We start from the raw sequence: 7,165 nt of genomic DNA on the forward strand, positions 1-7,165 counted from the left end.
GAAACTCTGGCACCTGCTATGATGTGCATGAACTTAATACATTGTGCTCAGTGAAATAAGCCGGTCACAAAAGAGCAACGACTGTGAAGTTCCACTTAGGTGAGGTTCCTGGAGGTGGTATAGTCATGTCCGACTCTTTTTCGACTCCATGGACTGTAGCCCTTTAGGCTCCTCTGTCCATGGGATTTCCAGGCAAGAATATTGGAGTTTCCATTTACTCCTCCAGGGGATCTTCCTGACCCACAGATCAAACCCAGGTCTCCTACACTGCAGGTGGATTCTTTACTGTCTGAGCCACCAGGGAAGCTCTAGGTGAGGTCCCCATAGCAGTCAAAGTCCTAAGGACAGAAAGTAGATGGAGGGTGCTGGGAGCTGGAGAGGGAGAGAATGGGAAGTAAATGTTAATGGGTGCAGAGTGTCATTTGGGGAAGATAGAGTTCTGTGGATGGATGGTGGTGATGGCTGCACATGCAACCAGTTAAGTGAATGTACTTAACACCTCTGAAATGTACACTTAAAAGGAGTTGAAATGGTGTGGCTTTCCTGGTGGTCCAGTGGCTGAGACTCCACGCTCCCCAATGTAGGGGGCATGGGTTCAATCCCTGGTCAGGGAGTTAGATCCCACAGGCCACAATTAAAGATCCTGCTTGCCACAACTCAGAACTGGCACAGCCAAATAAATTTTTTTTTAAGTAGTTGAAGCAGTAAATTTTATGTTAGGTATATTTTACCACAATAAAAAAGTAAAATCTAAAAAAATTTGATGAAGATAATAAAAGCGCTGTGTTATATACACGGACGCATACCAATAAAAGGACGCACATTCAGTTTGCTCGGAGGGTGAGGACATAAAAAGGAATAAACAGACAAATAAGCCAAAGGGCTGCAATGCAGGGCAGACAATGACCTCTGCCCTGTCCAGAGAGGACACTCATGTCCTCACCAGGGAGGGAGAGGGCGACTGGCTGGGGAGACTGGATTTTCCCAGGAGCAGCTTTGCCAAAGGCAGGGGCTCCCTTGTACCCACAGAGCCAACAGCCCTTCCAACCCCCAGCCCCACCAACACCTTTAATGCTGTCCACGGTTCCCTTCTCCTCTACTCTGCGGCACTCGAAGCCTGTCCTTGCCTTGCTGGCCACCTGGGGCCACCCCTTCCCCCACAGCCACGGTCAGTACACACTCCTGCCTGCTGGTGGGGGACTCGCAGCTGGCTCATGCCTGCAGTAGGTGTTCAGTGCGTTTCTGTTGGGTGACAATGAATGAATGATGGGGTGACTGAAAGGAGAGGCATTTTTAAAGGGAGACCCAGTGGGTGGAGGATCACCTGGAGGAAATGATCAGAACCCTAGAGGCGCTGGGGGCCGTAGCCTCAGCCCAGGGCCTGCCCAGGTTGTATCCAGGCCTCTGCTACTTATGCCCAGGCCTGCTGGGGGTCCTGCCCAGCCCAGTGCCCCCTCCCAGGGCTCAGGAAGAGCTCCTTCTGGCCCTTTGGGTTTTTGTAGAAGGAAGCAGGGGTTGGCCTCCCACCAGGAGAGCTGATTCCCCCGATGTGAGAAGGCCATTCTGATGCTGGACAGCCTAAAATAAAAATGCCCAGCACCATCTCAGTGACCCTGGATGTTTCTCAACCCTGTGACCCTCTTTGCTGAAGACAAATTACTTCTGACCAGTGTCATGCTGATCAGATTCTTTCTGTGTTTCTTTCTGGTTTCCAGCTGTCAGAACCGTGCTGTGCACAGAGAAAACCTTCTTCCAATACTTTACACACTCTCATGTCTTTTTTTCAGGGTATAAAACTATATTCATTCTGTGAAACCTGGGATTAAGTCTTCACGCAAACATTGGCTGTAACAATTGAAAAGTGACTTCACCAAGGACTGATGTGCAGGCCCCAGTCTGCCTACAGATCTGTCACAGTGGAACACTGCTCAGCGCTTCATCCTTCACAATAAATGGCCAGGTGTGCAAATAGCCTCAGAGTTGTCCAGAGGTCAAGGTCAGCTGTGGTTTGGGCAGGGTGGGCAGTGACTGGCCAGGGGGTGTCTCGGTCTGTGGGTCTACGGTTGGGCAACTCCACAATCGATGCCCTGGATGATGAAATGGGGAGTTTGGCAGCAGCCCTTGGTCCTGAGCTGGAATTTCACGTGCAGGTGACCCCAAGAGCCACAGTCAGGGGGGAGGAGGCGGGGCTCCAGGAAGTCTCTGTGGAGAGCCTTAGGGATGATGGAAAATAGGGGTGGGGGTGGGGGAGGGTGGGTATAAGGCTTGAGGTGAGTGCATGATCTGTCACTCCTGGCCTGATTGATCCAGACTCGGTCAAGATAACCACGCTGGTGGAGACCAGGCAACTGCAAGGTGGGAGCCACGGAGAGAACACTCCAGAAAACAGGCTGGCTTGTCATCTCCGGGAAGAAGCCGTCCTGCTTGGTGTCCCGAAAGGCCCAAGTGTGAGCTGGAGGGCTTTCAAGCAAGCCTGGGATTCTTTTCACAAGTTAGAGGTTCTCCATTTGCGAGCACCTGCCCCCGGCTATGCGCCGGGAGTCTCCAAGGACACCCCCTGGGACAGCACACGAGTCCAGGAGGACAACCCAGCCAGGGCTGCGGGGCGCAGCTGCCCACGCGAGGGGCCTCCGGCCAGCCAGGAGCCGCCTCCCAGGCCCAGCTGCAGGGCTGGGTTTCCTGCAGAGCGCGATTCTGGAGCCGGGCCGCTAAGCCCGTGACGCGTGTTTATGGTTCTCACTGCCCCCGGGGACAGCTGCAGGCCTCTCCGCCCGGCCAGGGCCTGGTCAAGGGCTGCTGGAGCTGGAAACCCTGGCAGCTGCTAATCCCCTAAAGCCTCCCCGGCTTTGAGCAATCGGAGCTGTTTGTTCTTCTCAGTAAACAGCTGTTCTCCCAGTGACTGCCCAGATCGTGTTAAATATTAACAAAGCTGCCTCCACAGCCCCTCGCTGGGCGTCTGCTTTAAATATTTAAGTAATTGCCTTTCGGTCCCTGAGTGACTTTGGCTCAAATTTCTCCGTCACCGCACTTGCCTTCGGGTTTATGGAGCATCGGGAAGTGCCAGCGCTCCTGTTCTCTCTCCTCTGCTGTCTGTCCCCTCTGGACATCACTCAGGCCCTGGGTCAGATGTGAATGGCCAGAGTGCGCCCCGTCTCCCTCTCACATGTGTGTGTCTGTGCATGTTTGCATGCTCATGTGTGCGTGCGCGCGCATTCTTGTGTGCATCTGTTTATGTGCGCACGGGTGCTCAGGTGCGCGCTTCTGCGATCTGTCCTCTCGGGGGCCGGGCATCTCCGTCCTAGTGCACTTTGACCTCTAAGCCGTACTCTAGTTTGCTCTTCATCCGCGTCAGGGTTCATCTGAGACCTGTGACTCCTCTGCTGAAGGCTCACTGCGAAGATCAGGAAAAAGGACTAGGAGTTCAGAGAGCAGCCTCCGCACCGCTGCCGGCAGAAAGGGGCACAGAGCTCAGGGCTCCTGGGAGCTCGGGCTATGCCGTAGTTTCTGTGTCCGCATGGCCTCTGGTCATAACCACACGCCTTTGGAACGTCCTCCCAGAAACCACAGATTCACTTGGATTCAGCTGTGGATCTGGCTCCAAACAGGCACTATGGGGGAACCACAAGGCAGTGAGCTTCTCTAGCTTCATCCTTCCTTGGCTGAAGGTTGGGGATGAAACCACTGAAGGTCTCCATAGAAAACGTGGAAAATTCTGGCCCCTAGCTGGGGTCTTCTATCCCCGTCGGAGCCAACAAATTTGTTGGATAACAAATTGGCATCCGTCTCCAACGTGGGCTGGACATTTCTCACCTAGTTTTGTGGCATCACCTGTCCTACGGCTGCTTCCCGTGGGCAGAGCCTGTTGTAGGTGCGGCCAGCAGCACTTGAGCCTGTGTGGGAGTCACGGGCCCCAACCATGCTGGCATCTCTGCTTCTCACGCCCCTCCCTAAATGGAGAAAATAGAATACCTGTCTCTTAGTATTCGGAGATTACAGTAGACCCCATCTGTGAAGCGTGGTGCCTGGACACGGTGAACCAGCAACATAAGCGCTGGAGCCACAGCCATGACCACAAGCTGGAAAGAAGCATTGCGTGGGTGGAGCAGGAAGTGTCTAGGTTGCACATGGGGGTCACTGGTAGACAATGAGCTGGCTGCTGTGGTCCAGGCTGGCCTGGAAGCGGGGAGCATTAGCAGTCAAAAATTTTGAAAAAAAGAAGAACACGAAATGATTCTATAAGCTGGAAAGCAGGTGGATGGGTATGAACGGAGGAGAAAGGACAGAAGAGTCCAGCCCGGGACATCGCCAGAGGGAGGCTGCAGGCTGCTGGTACCTCCCTCAACCAGAGGGGCACAGGCTGCGAGCTGGCAGGTCAGGAGGTGGGGGAGGGGAAGGCTGAAAAGTGCAGGACTCATTGGAAATCTGCTTATGAAGTAGCTCAGTCTGGCCATTCCCCACCCCAAGGCACAGAACAACGACAACCTCAGGCCACAAAATGGGCTTTTATTTAGAGACATTGAACAAGCTTTCTGATGTGCAAGAATTAACTCTAAAGCTATGCTTCTCAAAATACGTTCCCTACTAGCAGCATCAACATCACCTGGGAACTTGTTAGAAATGCAGGTTCCAAGGTCCACCCCATACCTGCTGAATCAGAAGCTCTCAGCCTTGCGGCCCACTGGTTGTATTTTAACCAGCCTCCTCCCACCCCACCCCCTCTAGGAGATGAAGGCCACACACTGTAGGCTGAGGATCCCTGATCTAGAACAGAGCTCTTCATTCTTGGCTGCATATTGGAATCACTTTAGAAAATGCTGATGCCTGGGGCCCCACCCCCTAAAAAGATTCTGACTTCATGGGTTTTGCACATTGCCCAGGCATCAGGATTTTTAAGACATCCACCAGCCAGGACAGAGAACCACTCCATTAAGGCCTTCCTGTTTCACACGCATCAGCCGTCAGCCCAATTGCTTAGGCCTGAAGCTTCTCAGCCAGAAGCCCTGTCCACTTAGATCTCACTGTCACCCTCCTCAGCTAAAGGAGAGGACTAGTGGAGTCCAGACTGACCGCAGCCACAGGGGAATCACGTACCAAGCACCCAGGACCACTGGTCTGGAGCTCTGCTCTCAAACATGAAAGGAGGTATAATGGTCCCAGGCACATAAGAGAGACCCGCCATGTGAATGAGAAATAGGAAGATAAGCAAGCCAGCCAGCCCTATAGGAAAAGAAACAACGCAGGGATCACAAGATAATTCCTAAAAATTCTCATATCCTCAAAGGGATATGAGAAGTTATTAAGTCTGTGAAACAAAAACCAATGCTATGAAAAGGAAATAATTACATAATCAAGAAGAAATTTTAAAAATTAAAAATGCAATCTTTTAAACAAAACTTTCAATAAAAGAAAAACTGGGATGCTTCCCAGAAAATAGGATAGAAATGAGAAAAAAAACTGAAAACATGAGAGAGATGGGGAAAAAAGACAAATAGCAATTCAAACCAGGATCTCCAACGTCTGCCTATTACAGTCCCAGAACAAGCAGAGAACAGGGAGGGGAAAGAAGCAATCTCAGATGGACTGAAGGGTATCTTCTCTGAGGTAGGAGCTGTAAGTTGTCAGACCGAGGACACCTATAAGGGTCACTCGGGGTGGATAATGAAATGTCCACACCCAGACACAGCCTCATGAATCTGAGAACATGAAGGATGAAAGGCAGGTGCTGCAAGCATTCAGGGAGAAAATAAACAAATACAAGCGGACTGCCTGTAAAGAAATAAAGCCCAGACCTCCTCGGGGAGGTTGCGTTCTAGAAGACAAAGGCCTTCCAAGGCTTAAGAGGAAATATCTTGAATGTAGAATTCTATACCTGCTGAAACAATTCTCAAAAGGATTTGGACTAACAAAAGCAGTTTGAAAACTTGTAGAAATTCTATAAGCTTTTCTTGTGGAGTTTCCTGAGGAAGTACTCCAGCAAAACAAGGAGGAAAATCAAGAAGGAAGGATCCAAGAAACAGGCTCTTGGTGAAGGGAAGTCCTCAGAGGACATGGATGCAGCAACCTGGGGGACCCCTGGTCAGGAGGTGAGGCTTTCAGGGGGGTCTGGGAGGCCTGTCTCCAGCCAGAGGAGACTCAGTGCATGGGTCAGTGTCCAGTCAGTAAGGCAGAAACTCCTACAGATGTTTCCAACAGAGGGGGTTGAAATGAGGGAACTGCTTTAAGATGTATTGAAAGCAACTTAGAATTTCCAGTCTGACATGAAAGGAGCTTGGAAGTTACCACTCCTGTCTTCACCAAACAGCTGAATGAACTGAAAATCAGCAACTCCTCTTAGACCTACAGGAGAACTGGGGTCACAGCAAACCACTGCCCCAGATATTGGAGAGACAGACAGGTAGATATGGAGAATAGAGGCTCACTGGAGCGGAAGCCTCCAGTGAGTCTGGTGGGTCTGTGGGTCCAGCGCTGAGGCAGAAAGGCCCAAACTGCCCTTTGAGGACTGGAGCCCTGGTGTGGATGAATCTGAGAGGGCTTCAGCCTTTGGTGGGGGTCCACACATTCATGAGCTTTACCTCCACGATCCCTGCAGTGAATTTCAGAGCATAATCTTCTCTTGTGCTTCCAACAGGGGAGTTAGAACAGTAGTCATTCTGGGGACTTCCCTGGAGGTCGTGGTTAGGACTTTGGGCTTCCACTGCAGAATACACCATACATGGATTCAATCCCTGGTCGGGGAACTAAGATCCCGCATACTGCACAGAGTGGCCCCTTCCCCTCCACCCCCCCTCCAAAAAAGTGACAAAAACAGAAAGAGAGAGAAAAGTTATTGTTCAGTTGCTAAGTTGTGTCCGACTCTCTGCGACCCCATAGATTGAAGCACGCCAGGCTTCCCTGTCCTTTACCATCCCCTGGAGTTTGCTCAAACTCACGTCCACTGAATCAGTGATGCCATCCAACCATCTCATCCTCTGCTTTCCCCTTTCTCTTCCTGCCCTCAATCTTTCCCAGCATCAGGGGCTCTTCCAATGAGTCAGTTCTTTGCATAATGTGGCCAAAGTATTGGAGCTTCCATTTTAGCATCAGTTCTTCCAATGAATATTCAGAGTTGATTTCCTTTAGGATTGACTGGTTTGATCTCCTTGCTGCCCAAGGGACTCTCAAGAGT

The 7,165-nt window shown here is 51.3% G+C and overlaps 1 long non-coding RNA gene across 1 annotated transcript; it reads left to right on the top strand.

Moving 5' to 3' along the window:
* The first annotated feature begins 936 nt into the window (after nucleotides 1-936).
* On the top strand, nucleotides 937-1,969 carry LOC113879996. Its single transcript, XR_003507558.1, has 2 exons — nucleotides 937-1,168; nucleotides 1,788-1,969. It is a non-coding gene; the product is annotated as an uncharacterized LOC113879996 (long non-coding RNA).
* The last annotated feature ends 5,196 nt before the right edge of the window (nucleotides 1,970-7,165 follow it).

The sequence above is a fragment of the Bos indicus x Bos taurus genome, chromosome 21, assembly GCF_003369695.1.
Source record: "Bos indicus x Bos taurus breed Angus x Brahman F1 hybrid chromosome 21, Bos_hybrid_MaternalHap_v2.0, whole genome shotgun sequence".
Classification (NCBI taxonomy): domain Eukaryota; kingdom Metazoa; phylum Chordata; class Mammalia; order Artiodactyla; family Bovidae; genus Bos; species Bos indicus x Bos taurus.